This window comes from Squalius cephalus (assembly GCF_949319135.1).
Source record: "Squalius cephalus genome assembly, chromosome: 3".
Taxonomy (NCBI): Eukaryota; Metazoa; Chordata; class Actinopteri; order Cypriniformes; family Leuciscidae; genus Squalius; species Squalius cephalus.
Genome location: NC_137124.1, coordinates 48,775,691 through 48,792,959, shown reverse-complemented (window position 1 = coordinate 48,792,959; position 17,269 = coordinate 48,775,691). Strand labels below are relative to the sequence as shown.

Sequence of the window (17,269 nt, the reverse complement as noted above, 5' to 3'; positions counted from 1 at the left end):
AAAGAAGCACTTCAGAAATAGTTGAAATTACATTTAGTAGGACTATTGGATATTATAAAAAATAATCCAAACTATAATAGACTAAGCCTATAGCCTAGCCTACATTTTAAAATTGTATCATTGCTGCCACAATAACCATTTCAAATGTTTACGTGCTTTCTTCTCTTTCCCATTTTTGTTTGCTCAGGTGGAGCTGTGATGAAATATTCTTTAATACTTTCCAGTAATAAAAGTGTAGGCTACATCGTTTTTACGGTGCTCGGCAGTAATCAAAAAGGATTTAAACAGTTAATTTTACATCTTCTTGTAAACTCACAAATGTGGATTCAAACGGCAATTAAAATACTACACGACCTGTTTGTCAAAAACAATTTGGTCAGGGATTTTTACGTGGGTTGGGTGAGAAAAAAAACTGACATTATGGATTCGGACGGCAATAAAATCACCGACTTACCCCTGTAAATGTTTAAACTATTAAAGATGTTTAAACTATTTCTGAAGTGCTTCTTTTATAAAGAACACCACTTTCTAAACGCAGTGAAACAGCCCCTGGACAAGAGAATAATTGATTCTCGACCCATCGATATCAACCAATTCAGCACCATCGCCACGGACAGCACCGGGTAACGTTGCACGTAAGAAAGAATATCTTAAGCAGCTTCCTAAGGTATAGTTCGGGGAACACACCATTACTAGTATACCTTTAGTTAAGTTATTTAAGAGTCTTCGTAGCGCGCTAAGAGACAACGTTATCGGGAAACCCAGCCTTGCAACAGTGATAAGGTTAAGCTAAGTGGTCCAGACCAACCTTCCGAAGAAGGTATACTTAACTAAGAACGTTTAACGAATAGTGTAACTTAAGAACGACGTAGCGTTAAGGAGGTTTCGGGAAAACCAGCTTCCACTTCGTGACTTCAACCCACTTCATGACAGAAGATTGTTTCTTTAATTGTTCATCTAATTGTTTCATCTAATGTCCATGTAACGCGTTGTCTTTTCATTTTCTTGTTAAATTTGCAGATAACGTTGTTGGGAGTTTACCTGTTTTGAGCGGAGTGAAGATTACCACATCGTATATTGTATATAAATTAATACTTTTTCATTTTTGTTGTTACTTTTTCAAAGTTATAGGCTAGTTAGCAAAAAGATTGTTTTAATTAAAATGTTTGTGCAATTTTATTTATTGAAATATTTTCATGTTTTAAATAATAAATGTAAATTACTGTTCCTGAATACATTTTGATAACGGTGTTTTTAATGACTTATTTTAGGTTGATAATTAAACAATGAATCAACAAAATCATGGATTGTGTGCTGATTTATTTATTTAATACAAACTGATTGATTTACTTATGACTGATTTACTTATTATGATGCATGAAAGTGTAATTATATATATATATTATAGAGATAATTTCTGTAAATTCAATTTATTGTAATAATAATATAGCCTATTCATTGGATTCTTAAGTGTTTGAACAATAACCAATGTAGAATATTTGTTTGTAGACCTATAATTTGTGTACAGGCATATCAGGATGTAGAGGTTAGGAGAACGTTCGAGGAACGTTCCGGGAACCTTTCGGGAACGTTCCGAGAACCTTTCTGCAACGTTCCGGGAACCTTCCAGGAACGTTCCCGGAACGTTCCCCTAACCTATAGGGAACGTTCTATTAACGTAAAGAAAACTTTCCTAGCTAACCAACAGGGAACGTTAGAATGTTTGTTCTGGGAACCTGAAAATAACGTTCTGGGAACCAAAAATTGTTAACTGGGAAGTGTATTTTATGATTTTTGAGCTAATTCATCATTTCAATCGATGTCAGCCAGTTCAACAACAAATGCGTCTAAAGCTATTTATTGTCGTTGTCATAGGATGTCTCAACAAACAACGTCAAACAGTTTTATGTCACGTATCATTTTTTGCAGCAATTACAAATGTAAATAAATTAAGGTCTGCTCTATCTCCATAGACAGTATATAAACATATATCTCCCTGCAGCATATGTTTTCTGGTTCTCACATTTGCCACATAAGCACCTGTACGACAAGTAATGTCAACATGACAGCACCCCTGGCATAAATATAATTTCGTTTGTACTTAAGAAAACAAAAATCGTTTGTACTTAGCAAACGTTATCACAGTATTTGTGAGTGTGTAGTTTCAAAAAATTGCGCGAACGTTATAATTCGTGTGTGTGTTGCACATCCATAATTGCAAAGGGGACGCGATTAAAACTTTGTAAGTACATAAATGTATCAAATAACCATTCCGAGACGTTTAGTCCATTCTCATTCGTGTTTATTCTGTGCCGGACTCTCTTCATCATCTGGGTCCAGCAGGGCGGGGATATGCAGCTCATTTACATTTAAGGTGGTACACACCAAAACAGCTCTTTTTAAAACAGGCCCCAAAAATAACATTTTCAAATGGTTATAATAAATTAACTGTGGGGTATTTTGTGCTGAAACTTCACAAATACATTCTGGGGACACCCAAGACCAATATTACATCTTGTAAAAAGGGGCATAATAGGTGCCCTTTAATGCTATTATCTCAATTACTGGGATTTTCACGCACAACCATTTCTAGGGTTTACAAAGAATGGTGTGAAAAGGGAAAAACATCCAGTATACGGCAGTCCTGTGGGCGAAAATGCCTTGTTGATGCTAGAGGTCAGAGGAGAATGGGCCGACTGATTCAAGCTGATAGAAGAGCAACTTTGACTGAAATAACCACTCGTTACAACCGAGGTATGCAGCAAAGCATTTGTGAAAGCACACAACACACACAACCTTGAGGCGGATGGGCTACAACAGCAGAAGACCCCACCGGGTACCACTCATCTCCACTACAAATAGGAAAAAGAGGCTACAATTTACACGAGCTCACCAAAATTGGACAGTTGAAGACTGGAAAAATGTTGCCTGGTCTGATGAGTCTCGATTTCTGTTGAGACATTCAGATGGTAGAGTCAGAATTTGGAGTAAACAGAATGAGAACATGGATCCATCATGCCTTGTTACCACTGTGCAGGCTGGTGGTGGTGGTGTAATGGTGTGGGGGATGTTTTCTTGGCACACTTTAAGCCCCTTAGTGCCAATTGGGCATCGTTTAAATGCCACGGCCTACCTGAGCATTGTTTCTGACCATGACCACCATGTACCCATCCTCTGATGGCTACTTCCAGCAGGATAATGCACCATGTCACAAAGCTCGAATCATTTCAAATTGGTTTCTTGAACATGACAATGAGTTCACTGTACTAAAATGGCCCCCACAGTCACCAGATCTCAACCCAATAGAGCATCTTTGGGATGTGGTGGAACGGGAGCTTCGTGCCCTGGATGTGCATCCCACAAATCTCCATCAACTGCAAGATGCTATCCTATCAATATGGGCCAACATTTCTAAAGAATGCTTTCAGCACCTTGTTGAATCAATGCCACGTAGAATTAAGGCAGTTCTGAAGGCGAAAGGGGGTCAAACACAGTATTAGTATGGTGTTCCTAATAATCCTTTAGGTGAGTGTATATGTGTGTTTCTGCAACTATGGGCACTTTTAAGTCCCAGGAGTGAAATTTTAGATTTATGTTAAAATTTGTCATTTGATGTTTCATAAATATAAACATAGTGTCAATACACACCTTGATAAAAAATAATGAATAAATTATAAAATTATAAATGAATAAAATTATGAAGCATTTATAGGTCCAAACACCATTTTTGCTCATGTCCCACACACCTGTGGTTTCAATGTTGAGATACTTAAAATTAGCTCATTCTTTTACAATATGACATTATTTCAAATGGAATTGTTTAATATACAGATTCATTTACAGCATCTTAAAATTCTTTGTATTATTTACTGATCATTTGTATGATTTTTTTTTTAACTAAATGTGCCTGTCCCACACATTTGAGTCCTTACCGCAACAATGAAAAAAAGCTTTTATTATGAAATTGTATCGAACACAAACAAGTCTAGTTTCTATGGAAACAGAATTATCACTTGAGCACATTGCTGACAGACTGGGCCACCACACATACCTCACTCACAAGATACCAAAAAAATAAGGTAAACATAATCTTTTCTGCTCTAGTATTTATTGTGCGTCGTTACCATTCAGCTTATTAATTGTGTATTTTTGAATTACATTTTAAAAATAAATGTATATTACTGTTGAATTCATGTATATTAAGATGCTCATGTATATTAAGAAGTCAAAACTAATGTGGTAGGCCTGGCTAGCTGCCAATTAGCTAAAATATTAGCAAAAATGTAATTTCCGCAACATGTCTTTACCGCAGCAAATTTAGGTGTTGCAGTAAAGACCTTGTGTTGCGGTAGAGACAAATTCAAGGTTTACTGTATATTAAATTACAAATATTCAGTATATTATTAGTACTTATATATATATATATATATATATATATATTAGTATATATATAAACATGCCCTTTTTTACATAAAAAAATGTAATTTTGTCCTTACCGACACAAGATGTCATTACCGCAGCACTGCTCTATTTTCATTTATTTTCACATTTTCATTTGCAAAAAAAATATTTTTACACTTAAGTTGAGATGATTAACACATTGAAATTGCAACATCTGTCATAAAAAGTTAATTATGTTATCTTTTGTGTGTATGGAAACAATTGACATCAAAGGTTACTGTACATTTTTTACATGGCATAGAAAAAAAACATGAAATTCCCTATTTTGTATATATTTTTTTTTTATATCAGTATTTACAAAACTGCATCAAATTTGAAAAAGCTATTTAAATATATTAATTTTTTTATAGAAATTACTAAAGAAAAATGTATAAAATGAACGTTATTGTAACATTGCGGTAAGGACACTTTTTAAGAAGATGACCCGAAAAACAAAAAATAAACTTCCAGATTAAAATCGTAACAACTAGGCTACATTCTATTTTGTGTACATTTTTATATGTAGGCTATTATAGACTGTGATGGTTGAAATTGAAATTCATAGAGGTTGATTTTTTTTTTTTTAAATTGGGATAGTCAAAAGTGCCAGTAGTTGCAGAAACACCCATATATGGTATATATAGCCCTCTAGACTTTTTATTTCTTCCCTCACTCACAAAATGTTGGAAACCCCTGCAGTAAACAAAACAGAAACACAAGTATGGGATCAAATTCCCGCCAAATATATAGCGGTCGCGTATAAAAAAATAATAAGCGTGAATCAAAAATTTAAAAACACATGTAAAAATATATTGCACAAACTGAAAAAAAGAATGCAAAATGATCAGAATAGCAAACAACGTGGTCACGGATCAAAATATAATAAGCGTGAATAAAGAAATAACAAGCATGAATAAAAACTTTAAACACATTAAAAGTTATTTTGCACAAAACTTAAACTTATGGTCATGCTTTGTTAAAAAGTATGGTTTTATTACTGTGTACTTTGTGCTTTCTTGCATTTTCTGCTCATATTTTACTCTTTTGTACGCTTGTGATGTTTTTCTCTTCGCTCTTCTTTCTATGTTCTGCGCTTGCTCTTCCAAATGTTGCAGTTCGAGTTTCATGTAAATTAGGGCGGGCTTAAGCGTCACCATTGGTCCACTAGTTCTAGATTGACAGATACTCCTCTAGCCAATCAATCGAAGAGGGGAGTTGACGTCACACCAATGCGAGTCGTGGCTACTGATGCTTGTTATACAGGGGAAGACGACCATCAACAGGACACCTTTAAACTGCATGTGTGCCTGCAACTCAAACTGTTGCCGGTATACGTATACCTGGCAATATGGTATAGTTAAATTCGTCATCCTAACAACGACCTGTTACAGTTATGCCTGTCTGATGATCCATCATTCACCTCTAATGCACTTGACCTGGCACCGCCCATACAGAAATGTAATATATGTCAATATATGTAAATTACATATATAATGTTAGTGCCCATGTATGTTTGCTGCATATATGAGAATATATGCAAAATTCATATATGTAAAACACATATACATATATGAAACATATATTTCAAAATATATCAAAAATGGCCGTTTTCATGTAAGTGCCATATATTTTCCCGTATATGCACATAAATGTGAAATATATGTAAGACGCATATATGTATACACGCATATATGGCGCATATATGTATACACGCATATATGGCGCATATACGTATACACGCATATATGGCGCATATATGTATACACGCATATATGACGCATATATGTATACACGCATATATGGCGCATATATGTATACACGCATATATGACGCATATATGTATACACGCATATATGACGCATATATTTATACATGCATATATGTACTTATTTCTATAGTACATACTTTCACATGTATTAGGGATACAAACCTTATATCTGAATGCCTTGAAATTAAATGCCTATAGTTTGAGATTGTCTATTGTGTGAATACCAAATATAGTATTTTAATACAATAATGCAGTGTTTTCTTTGTCATTTTTGACAAATACATCCACAAAGTACCATAACCATATGCCACAGCTTTAAAAATGCATCAGTATCACATGCATGTACACTGTAAAACTTTTCACTGTAAATTTACAGTTAAATACTGGCAGCTGGGTTGCTATCCACATACTGTATTTTTACAACACTACTACAGTAAACAGCATTTACAGTACTCCACTGTAATTACCAAATACAGCATATACCACATTTTACATTAAACTTGTCGACAGCAATAAATTGTATTTTTACAGGGAATACTGCTTTTATTATTACATAATTAAAATATTATACTTTAAGGTTTCATAAGAGTAGTCACACTAGGAAAAAGAAAACATTTTCTGGGTTTTAAAACATTTATTTAGTTAAATTGCCTTCTGTGAACATGTTGGCTGAATTACTTTTTAAACATAAAATGCAATTTTAACACTTAAACAGGTAACAGTTAGCACTTAATTAAAGGAATAGTTCACCCAAAAATTTAAATTAGCACATGATTTACTCACCCTCAAGTCATCCTAGGTGTATATGACATTATTCTTTCAGACGAATACAATCAGAGTTCTATTAAAAAATGTCCTGGCTCTTCCAAGCTTTATAACGACCATAGTCCATAAAAGTGCAAACGAAATCCCATTCAAAGTCTGCAAGGTTTCGCAGAAGTGAGGACACCTGTAGGCTTACAGTGGTGTTCTTGTTTTGCACAACTTGGCCAGTTTTCTTTGAAGTTACTTGTCCTTTCTTTGTTTTTGATCCACGTTCAGGATTGATGTCAAGAAAGCGTCTAAAAGGCAGAAAAAAACAACAATTAAATATTATTAACTGAGTGTATATATTTTGACAAAGAGAGACAGCACAAAAGCGGTCTAAAACTGAACAACATGAAAAAAATAAAATAAATGCAATGTTGGATGTTGTGAAAAAAAAAATGCAATGTTGGATGTTGTGATCAATAACTGATATTTTTTCTGCCCTGGTAAAATACATCAACTCAATGTGTCTGTTTACATGCACACTGTCAACTAACTAAATTTTTGGAAGTGGGGTTGCCAGATTTAAAGTTTTATTCTACAACTTTTGTCTACTCATCACCCAGCTCATTAACAATATCATGCCCTCATCCGGTGCCATCAGAGTATCAGTGGAAAGGCAGTCTTTAGACTCTCCGTTTATATAGAGCACACACTGCCAGAATCCAGCCCAAACCTTTGTGACAGAAATCATTTAACTTAATTGCAAGCCTTGCAAGTTTATTGCATATATGACAACATGATTTACCAGACTAAATGCATGTTTGCACCCAAAAATTTTAATTCTGTCATTATTACTCACCCTCAAGACTTTTGTTCATCTTCGGGACACAAATGAAGATATTTTTGATGAAATCTGATAGTTTTGTCCTTCCATTGATATCAATATCATTGCAACTGTCAAAGCCCAGAAAAGTGGTAAAAACATTGGTAAATATATAGCTACAGTGGTTCAACCTAAATATTATGAAGCAGGGTTTCTGCACATTTTTTAAAGTCAAATTTAAGGCTTTTTAAGACCTTTTTAAGACCCGAAGAAATCAAAATTAATACCATGCATTAGGGGTGAGCAATATTGACAAAATATGTCTCAATCGATATTTTCAAAGTTTTCTTGATAATAATTAGATAACATTTTACGGATTGTGTTTCTGTGCTTGGTGCCATGGCTTGTTTAGGCCTGTTGACAGCTGACTGACAAAGATATTCATATTCTATGCAGTGGTCAGTTTACAGCAGTGACAGAAATTAACATTTTTTATTAAGGGGTAATATATTTGCCACCTTAAATTGATTTCAAGGGGCATTTTCACCTATATACGGACATTTGTAGATGTTTCAACAAGATATCTTTCACATCTACTGCAGTCAGATTCACCCGTGTTCACTCTGAAGGAATCACTCACATGGCTGGGCACTTGTAATGACACATCAAGGATGTTAAGAGGCTAAAAGCAGGTTTAAAAATTGAAGTCAACAGGGTGCAAATTTTAAAAAGAGGATAACACGGTGTAGGCAACACCGATTTTTGTCGTTGTTCTCTGTATTGACAGCACTCCAAATTTACAAAAAAATTAGCTCAATGTTAAAATTGACCGGAGTTCTCCTTTAAGGTTGCACTAGTTACATGGATTATTTAAACAATGTTTTTACTAGCTTTCTGGGCCTTAAAAGTTGCAAAGACGTTGCTGTCTATGGGTGGTTCAGAAACCTCTCAGATTTCATCAAAAATATCTTAATTTGTGTTCTGAAGATGAACGAAGGTCTTACAGGTTTGGAACGACATGAGGGCGAGTAATTAATGACAGAATTTTCACTAATCCTTCAACTGAAAACAACTTGCACCGATATATCTTAAAATATATGACTGCCACTGTTTTGTCTCAAGATGCACACCAGTAATGTTTTTTTTTTTTTTTAATGATACATTATTATAAAAGCTGCTTAAATACCCTAATTTTATTAAGGCCTAGACCTGGCTTAAGCTAAGCCCTGTATGGAAACCAGGGCCATATTGTTCATACCAGTAGTCAGCTTAATAAATACTGTCAAGTCAAGGTTAGTGACACAATTCAGTCTAATATATATATATATATGTATGAATGGCAAATATGCCAATGACTAACCTCTGACCAAACTCAAGGTGCTGCCTCTTCCTGGTACTGCAAGCTGAAGTTATAGGAGGAGGCAAACAGCGCTGCCAGGCCAGTGATGAAGAGGCTGTGATCCTTCACACACACCTTGACCTTCCAAACTTAATATCCAGCACTGGTTGCTTAGAGATTGACCTGTAATGGAATAAAAAAGAAAAAAAAAAAAAGAATAAATAAATAATATTAATAATTAAAATAACTACTGTGGGTTCCACTGTGGTTCGATGTAGTTGTCTATTCATAGTTCTATGAATTAAATTTTTCAACTAAAAATTAAAATTGGTTAGAATGCTAAAATGCACTGGCATATAATTTTGTTTGTTTTAAGCATAAACTCACTTAATTTTGACTTATTCTTTCAGAAAACAAGACAATTTTTGTGTCTAATAAATGCTTCTTCATGTAAGAATTGTAGATATCTGGACTGGAAACAAAATAAAAACACTAATTAAGAAAAACATATTTTGCAGTAGGGTGAGTAAATGATGGCTTTTCATTTTAGGTTTCATCTACCCCTTTAATGTTTACATACCAGGAAATAAGTCGTGGACTTTCTGGCAAATGTAGATTGCTGGACATCAGCGATGCAAATTTCTGAAACAATTTTTAAAAAGGACAGCACAACCTTGATCAACAGAACCCAAAACATAAAACATATTACAAATTAATGAGATTTGCTGAATAATCTCTACTTATCTGCTTGAAGGATAACACCGTCTAACTTCTTTGAATTAGGGAGTAGTTGTAGGACCATGGGATGGCAATCAGGAACAGGCCTACTACATTTGAAAACAGCATTAGGAACATGGATTTTCATGTGCTAGCAAAATTCTGACAACGATTCAAAAGCACGATCACAGAACTGACAGAATTTGACAGCATTTTTTTTTTTTTTACAACATAGACTATAACTGTAACACTACTTAAAAGCACTTACATTAACAATGGCCATCAGATTACAAAGCCTAAAACGAAAAAAATATCAAATGCACGTCATGCAAATAGCATGGTAAAGGTTGTCTATTATATGAAATGTCGAAGTTAACGTTACTTGGTAAACAGGTGGAACAGAGTCAGTGAATTGCTTGCGCGGCCACGGTAGTAAACCGCGTTCGCAAAATCAAACCAAATACGTGAAAACAATGTAGAAATGCGAACGCAAAAAAAAAAAAAAAAACTTATATATTGGCTTACCGTATCACTCGCGCGAGCTTCGATCTTCTCCGAGCAGCCACCACCTACTGGCCGTTTTACTTTCATATTTAATCAATAACAAGGATGTGTAATGTCGGTCCTGGGTGCAGAGTTTAGCGCCTTCAACCCTAATCAAACACACCTGAACCAGCTAATCATCGTCTTTAGGATATTTAAGACAGGCGAGGTTTTTAATCGGAGTTGACGCTAAACTCTGCAGGACAGCGGCACTCTAGAAACAACGTTACCTATCGCTGATGGAGATGTTGCTGTATTCAAATTTTAAGCTATATTTAAAACATTAATTCTAAAGTAATATGCAATTATGTAGCTGTAAGTAAACACAGTAAGTTTGTAATAAATCACTGTATTAAATTCAACTGGTTTCTCTATATCTTCTCTGTAACACAATCATTTTCAATAATCTTGTCAAATTTGGCGTAGTTAATAAAAAAGGTAGGCAATGCGTAGCGGCGACAGGTCAAAGTCCTAAAGTCTTCAAACAATGGCCGTTTTTAACTTAGTTTTTGCGACGAATTGTAGTGTTTCATAATTGCAGGATGTTTCGCTTACAGCAGCCTTAACATATTGACATCATGAGCCAAGTAATACCTATTGTTTAACACCAATTAGCCTACCAGTGTGCACATTAACATTCTCATGTATCTAAAAAAAATGAATTTAATTATTTATGTCCAGAGTTCAGATAGCTTTACTGCTTGAAAGTTTTTCTAAAGTTAAATTGAACTGCAATCTTCCCTTGTAAGTGTAGCACTCCTGAAAAGGAGTATAATGATTAAAGAAAAATGAAATAAAAGAGAGTGCAGCAGTGCTTCTTTGTTGTTATATTTACTCAGAATGAAGTGCTTCACGGGCGCGCACCACCCACTGAAGTGTGCGGGGTCCGTGTACTTGGCGGCCAACGGATTTTCGTTTTGAAAGGAAAAAAACAAAAACGAAAAACGGCCGGTTTCCCAATTACCATTAGTAAATAGGAAAACGGAAAACGGAAAACAACCCATTATTCGTTTTTTGTTTTGATATTAAAAAACGGAAAACGAAAAACAATCTCGTTATCCGATTGTCCTTGATGTGTTTATAGATGGAAATCGGAAATCAAAATAATCCGTGTATCATTCGTTCAGTCGTTTTTTATGTAAAACATTTTTCCAAAAAAAACGAAAAACAAGAATTCAGCTTGATTTTTCGTTTTTCGTTCTGAGGTAGAAAAATGAATAAACAGCTTGAATATTCGATTTCTACACGTGGGCGGGAATGAAACGCCCCTTTCCTCTGATTTGTCAGCCGAAGATCTGTGTGCATTTGTATTGATGTATCAATACTCTAAAGTTTATACCATGATCAGCAATGCAACGATTGGCTGACATCAAGACAGCAACATAGCAACATCATATCACATCATAGAATTAAAAAAGAAAATGGCCAAGCAGGCAAAATGAAATGAAATGTCTAATAAATAAATAAAATGTATAAATGATTTTTACACAATTCCTAATTGTTCAAAAAGGTTCACTAATTTGTGTATTTGAACAGGTTTTACTTTTTTTCAGTTCCAAGAGTATGGCCTATTGTAATGAGCAATTCACATTTCTTTAGGGCCAGGAACAAATTAATAACATAGTTTTTACAGTGTTTAATGTGTGAGGCTCCAATAAAATTAAGATAATTATTCCCTCACAAATAAATCTCTCAATGAGTAAAATCGGCTCTATTATTATGGAATACTAAGAACAAGTACATTTATACTTTTAATGATTAATTTCCCTGGTTCTGCCATGATCCTGCCCTTCTGCATGACGCGGTCCTGTGTACACTTCCTCATTCTGACGTCCGTGATAAAGCAAAAGGCACATCTCTTCAACTGAAACAAGAAGTTAATAAATGCTAGATAAATAATAGTTGATGATGATGATGATGATGATTAAGATTATAATAATTATTATTATTGCCATTATTAATTTAATGTCCTATCATTATTTTACAGGTCTTCATCTGTTTAAAGATTTCCTCATTTGGCTGGTTTGGAAGACCGAGTGTCAGCATTACAGAATGGGTGAAAGCTGGAGAATGACACATGTGTGTTTCCTCTGTATGCATTAATCAGTGGCGTAGTTGAATAGGGCATATACATGCTCAGTCCAACACACACACACACACACACACACACACACACACACACACACACACACACACACACACACACACAGAGGATATCTGACAAGGAAGAGCATAAGGGGTTTTACTTAATTTCTTTACCAGAGGCAGATGAAATACAACACAATTACTGGAGTTTAGTTAAACATTAACTTTTCTGAGTGTCCATGGAAAAGTGCAAAACCAATCTAACTGGCTACTAGTTAATCCTGTTCGACTATGTAAGTCTATGTAGGACACGTGCTGAACAAATTCTTGAAACTGCAAATAATAAGTAAGGGATAATGTAGAGCAAAGCGGTTGTTATAGCGAATACAACCCTGACAGGCTGATCAGGAGGAAGCGGAGGGATCTTGAATCAGCCTGAAGGAGTTGTATTCACTATAACAACTGCCTCGCTCTACATTATCCCACTAAATACATGGATACTTACCAAATAAATAAATCATCTGACACAAAATATTGATTTAAAAATGAGTTTATTGATTTAAAAACGATTGCATAGCTTCTGCTAAAGAAAATAGTCTGTTCTGTTTCTATGGTTAGTGTCATGTATTTACTAGCGAAACAAATACGATGATGAATAGTCTTGATTTTGATGATTTTATTTGCTGATTAACCAAAAAGAGTTTTTCAGTTAGGAACTCATACAATTCACTTAAAGTGCTCTGGTATACTGCCTGCGCACACACTTAAAGGCGTGTTCCTTTTTATTGGGAGCTCTCACAGCCAATCACAAACACTGTTGCTCTCACAGCCAATAACAAACCAGATCAAGTCAACTCAAACAAAAATGAATAGTATTCAAATACAAATGTTAATACACAACACTCCTCCCCTGAAATCTGGAACTCAAAAAAAAATAATTTCATTTCAAACCACCCATACAAAATAAAATAGTTAGAATCCAGCATGTCCATGGCAACGCTCTGCTTTGCATTGCAACGGTGTGTTATCCTTAGAGTAAATTGTATATAGGTTTATTACATGGCTTGGTTGAATTCTAATGTAGAATCAATCCATGTAAACCTATATAAAATTTACTCTTTATTACAAGTGACAAAAAATGTTTATAGGAATAGTGCAATCAAAATGGAAATTCGTTCATTATTTACTTTCCTTAATGTCACTCCAAACATGTACAGTATGACTCTGTTTCATGGCACAACACCGTGAGAAGATCGACAAGCCCTTAAGACCACCGTAGAGTAAAAGTTGCAACAATTTATCCATTCTTTCTGTTAAATGTTTTTTCTCACTCGTGTGCATGTAGCTGGAACTATTTGGCTCCAAAATGCAAATCTCAGCTCCTCTGCAGATATGTTCCCCCTTTTATTGGTCCTGCTTTAAACTATTTGCCCAGTTATTTTTTTATGCTGTAACAAAACTTTGTTCTGTTGTTCCACTTGTTCCTGTTTTAATAAAACTTTTAAAGCCTGTTGTGTAGTTGTATTGTCATTTTTAGTCTTTTCCTTAAAGACTATGTGTTTGTATGGTAAAAATCACGAAAAATCTTTCGTATTTAAATAGTCTTGCCTGACTTACAGTTGGTAACTTGATGGTAATAAAATTACAGACATGCGACGTCGAGACTATGTTGTCAGTTGGTAAGTCATGAAATTACCAAAACGTCACGTAACTGGGACAAAGTTGGTTATTTTGTTACCTTAGGAGACCGTACTGACGACGTTGTCAGTTGGTAATTTGATGGTAATAAAATTACAGACCTGCGACGTCGAGACTACGTTGTCAGTTGGTAAGTCATGAAATTACCAAAACGTCATGTAACTGGGACAAAGTTGGTTATTTTGTTACCTTAGGAGACCGTACTGACGACGTTGTCAGTTGGTAATTTGATGGTAATAAAATTACAGACCTGCAACGTCGAGACTACGTTGTCAGTTGGTAAGTCATGAAATTACCAAAACGTCATGTAACTGGGACAAAGTTGGTTATTTTGTTACCTTAGGAGACCGTACTGACGACGTTGTCAGTTGGTAATTTGATGGTAATAAAATTACAGACCTGCAACGTCGAGACTACGTTGTCAGTTGGTAAGTCATGAAATTACCAAAACGTCATGTAACTGGGACAAAGTTGGTTATTTTGTTACCTTAGGAGACCGTACTGACGACGTTGTCAGTTGGTAATTTGATGGTAATAAAATTACAGACCTGCGACGTCGAGACTACGTTGTCAGTTGGTAAGTCATGAAATTACCAAAACGTCATGTAACTGGGACAAAGTTGGTTATTTTGTTACCTAAGGAGACCGTACTGACGACGTTGTCAGTTGGTAGCAATTTGATGGTAATAAAATTACAGACATGCGACGTCGAGACTACGTTGTCAGTTGGTAAGTCATGAAATTACCAAAAAGTACGAATAAATTACGTAACTACGACGTCGTGTGTTAGCTGGGTACTCATTTAGTCATTAGTCATTTTGAAAAAAACAATAGCCACAGTATTTAGTATTTATTTAGCCTTTGCTAACTTTATTATTCATTGTATTTATTAAAGTTGAATGATTTATGGCATTTATTGGCACTATTATGTATAATTATTGACACCCTGGCTATGGCCGTATCCAGTGTTGTATGTTGTATACATGTTAACATATGTTATACATGTGTATATAGCCTGTTATAAGAGGATGCCAACTGAACGCAGTCTGTAAAAGTTCTTTGACAGTTTAATAAAAAAATTCTAAGAGCCATCGTAGAGAGCAATCCACTTTTCCACGTTACCGGAGACAAAAAACCTGCATTCAGATGAGATGCCACAGCATGACACAGCACTGACATCACAACCAACGTATAAATGCATCATTGACTCTAAAGTTTTACGCTTGCCTATGTACATGCCAACGTAAAATTACGATCTCATTCACGAACAAATGTTACGTGTGACGTTTGCATAGGTATTTGCTTACCTAACGAGTAGGGTCTGCCTGCAGAGCCGGAGGCTGCATTTTCAGGACCCCACTTTTAGGACCGCATTTCTAGGACCCTAGGTTTTTAGTGACAGCGCCACCTACCGAATTAGAGGACCAGTGAAGCAGCGAAGATGGACGACAATCAGAGTGTGAGTATCAAATGCGAATAAATTTTTACAATTGCGATGCATTTAATTGGAAAGTTAACGTAGCAAACGTGATGGTGATTTGCTAAATAGTCTTGAATGCATAGCCATCACCCATCATATTAGCCTCTAATGCTTGAAAATGAATTGTTAGCACGTTCATTTAACGGAACTGTTGCGTGATAAGCCTGTGTTGACTTATTGACAGCACAATAAAACTGTAACATGTTCGTTCTGAAAGCTTGTTAATTACGCATTGTTTTTCCATTTTAATTCAGTTAAAATAATCGTAATGTTTTCACTGTCACGTGCTCACAGTCAGCCTGTTTAACGTTACCCACAATACATGTTATATGTAGCCTACGTCTCTTCATTTTGACATGGTTTTATAATGTTGGTTGAGACATGACATTTTAATAGTCAGACATATCAGAGAGGCCATTATAATAATTGACTGTTAAAATACCACGTGTTAGATTGTGTCATTTACTGTGTACTGTATGCTATATGAAGTGCTTTCATATATATATGGTCAGAAAAAAAGTCGTGTCAATGTTATTTCTATTCAGATTTCTTGCATCTCTCTATTAATTTTTTTTTTTCCTCAGTTGAGATGGGCTTTATTGACATGAGTGTTTCTAGAACCTTTGTTCCCACAACATCAAAACCTTTTTTTTTTTTTTCAAATCTTTGAACAGTAGGCTATGCAATAATAGTATTATGAACATTAATTGATATGTGTGCACTGTTTGGTAACTAAGAAAAAAAAAATAGAGAGTAGAACATGTTCAACTAAATGTTCCTTATTTAATTCACTTCTCTTTCTCTCTCTCTCTCTTAGGAGTCAGTGATGATGTTGTCCATGAAGTTCTGTTTGTGGTCCACATCATGAACAAATTTGTTTTTGTGTGTGTTCAAGTTCAGTTATTATATATTATTTTGTAAAATATTTTGTGTGTGCAAGTTAAGTTGTTATATATTATTTTGTAAAATATTTAGTGTGTTCAAGTTGAGGTGTGATATATTATTTTGTAAAATATTTAGTGTGTTCAAGTTGAGGTGTGATATATTATTTTGTAAAATATTTAGTGTGTTCAAGTTGAGGTGTGATATATTATTTTGTAAAATATACACAATCTACCCCCAGAGTCATCCTTGTCTTCCCTCTATACTTGAAAATGTGGTCGATCTAGTGACTGAAAAGACTATAACATGATTCCTTGTTTATTTTACTTGAGTTATTATATTATGCTACTTAGACCCAATAATTTCTCAACATTCCTAGGAACCAGGTTTAATTGCAATAAATAAAGTAGTATTTGGGTGTAATAAAACTGTAAAACTCTAATGTAGTTAAAACTGGGTGGGTGGAAATACTGCCTGGCACAACTAGGGTCCTGGAAATGCGTTCCTGAGACTGCGGTTCTCCGAGTCGGTAGGTGGCGCTGTCACAAAAAACTAGGGTCCTAGAAATGCGGTCCTAGAAGTGGGGTCCTGAAAATGCAGCCTCCGGCTCTGCAGGCAGATAATATTGTACCTAACAGCACATCATCCCTCACGGAAAGAAATGTCGTCTGATGTTTATATATGTATACAGCAACGTGCCATCGCATCACAAATGCAAATGAAATCCTAAATAGAGCAACGCTA

At 35.1% G+C, this 17,269-nt stretch overlaps 2 long non-coding RNA genes across 2 annotated transcripts in view; both read right to left on the bottom strand.

Annotated features, from left to right (window-relative positions):
* LOC307155625 overlaps positions 1-17,269 on the bottom strand; it is an 821,100-nt gene that overhangs the window by 737,727 nt on the left and 66,104 nt on the right. The window lies entirely within an intron of this gene.
* LOC307155619 lies at positions 6,819-9,850 on the bottom strand. Its single transcript, XR_013820538.1, has 3 exons — positions 9,701-9,850; positions 7,818-7,912; positions 6,819-7,269 (listed from the first exon to the last, which is right to left on the bottom strand). It is a non-coding gene; the product is annotated as an uncharacterized lncRNA (long non-coding RNA).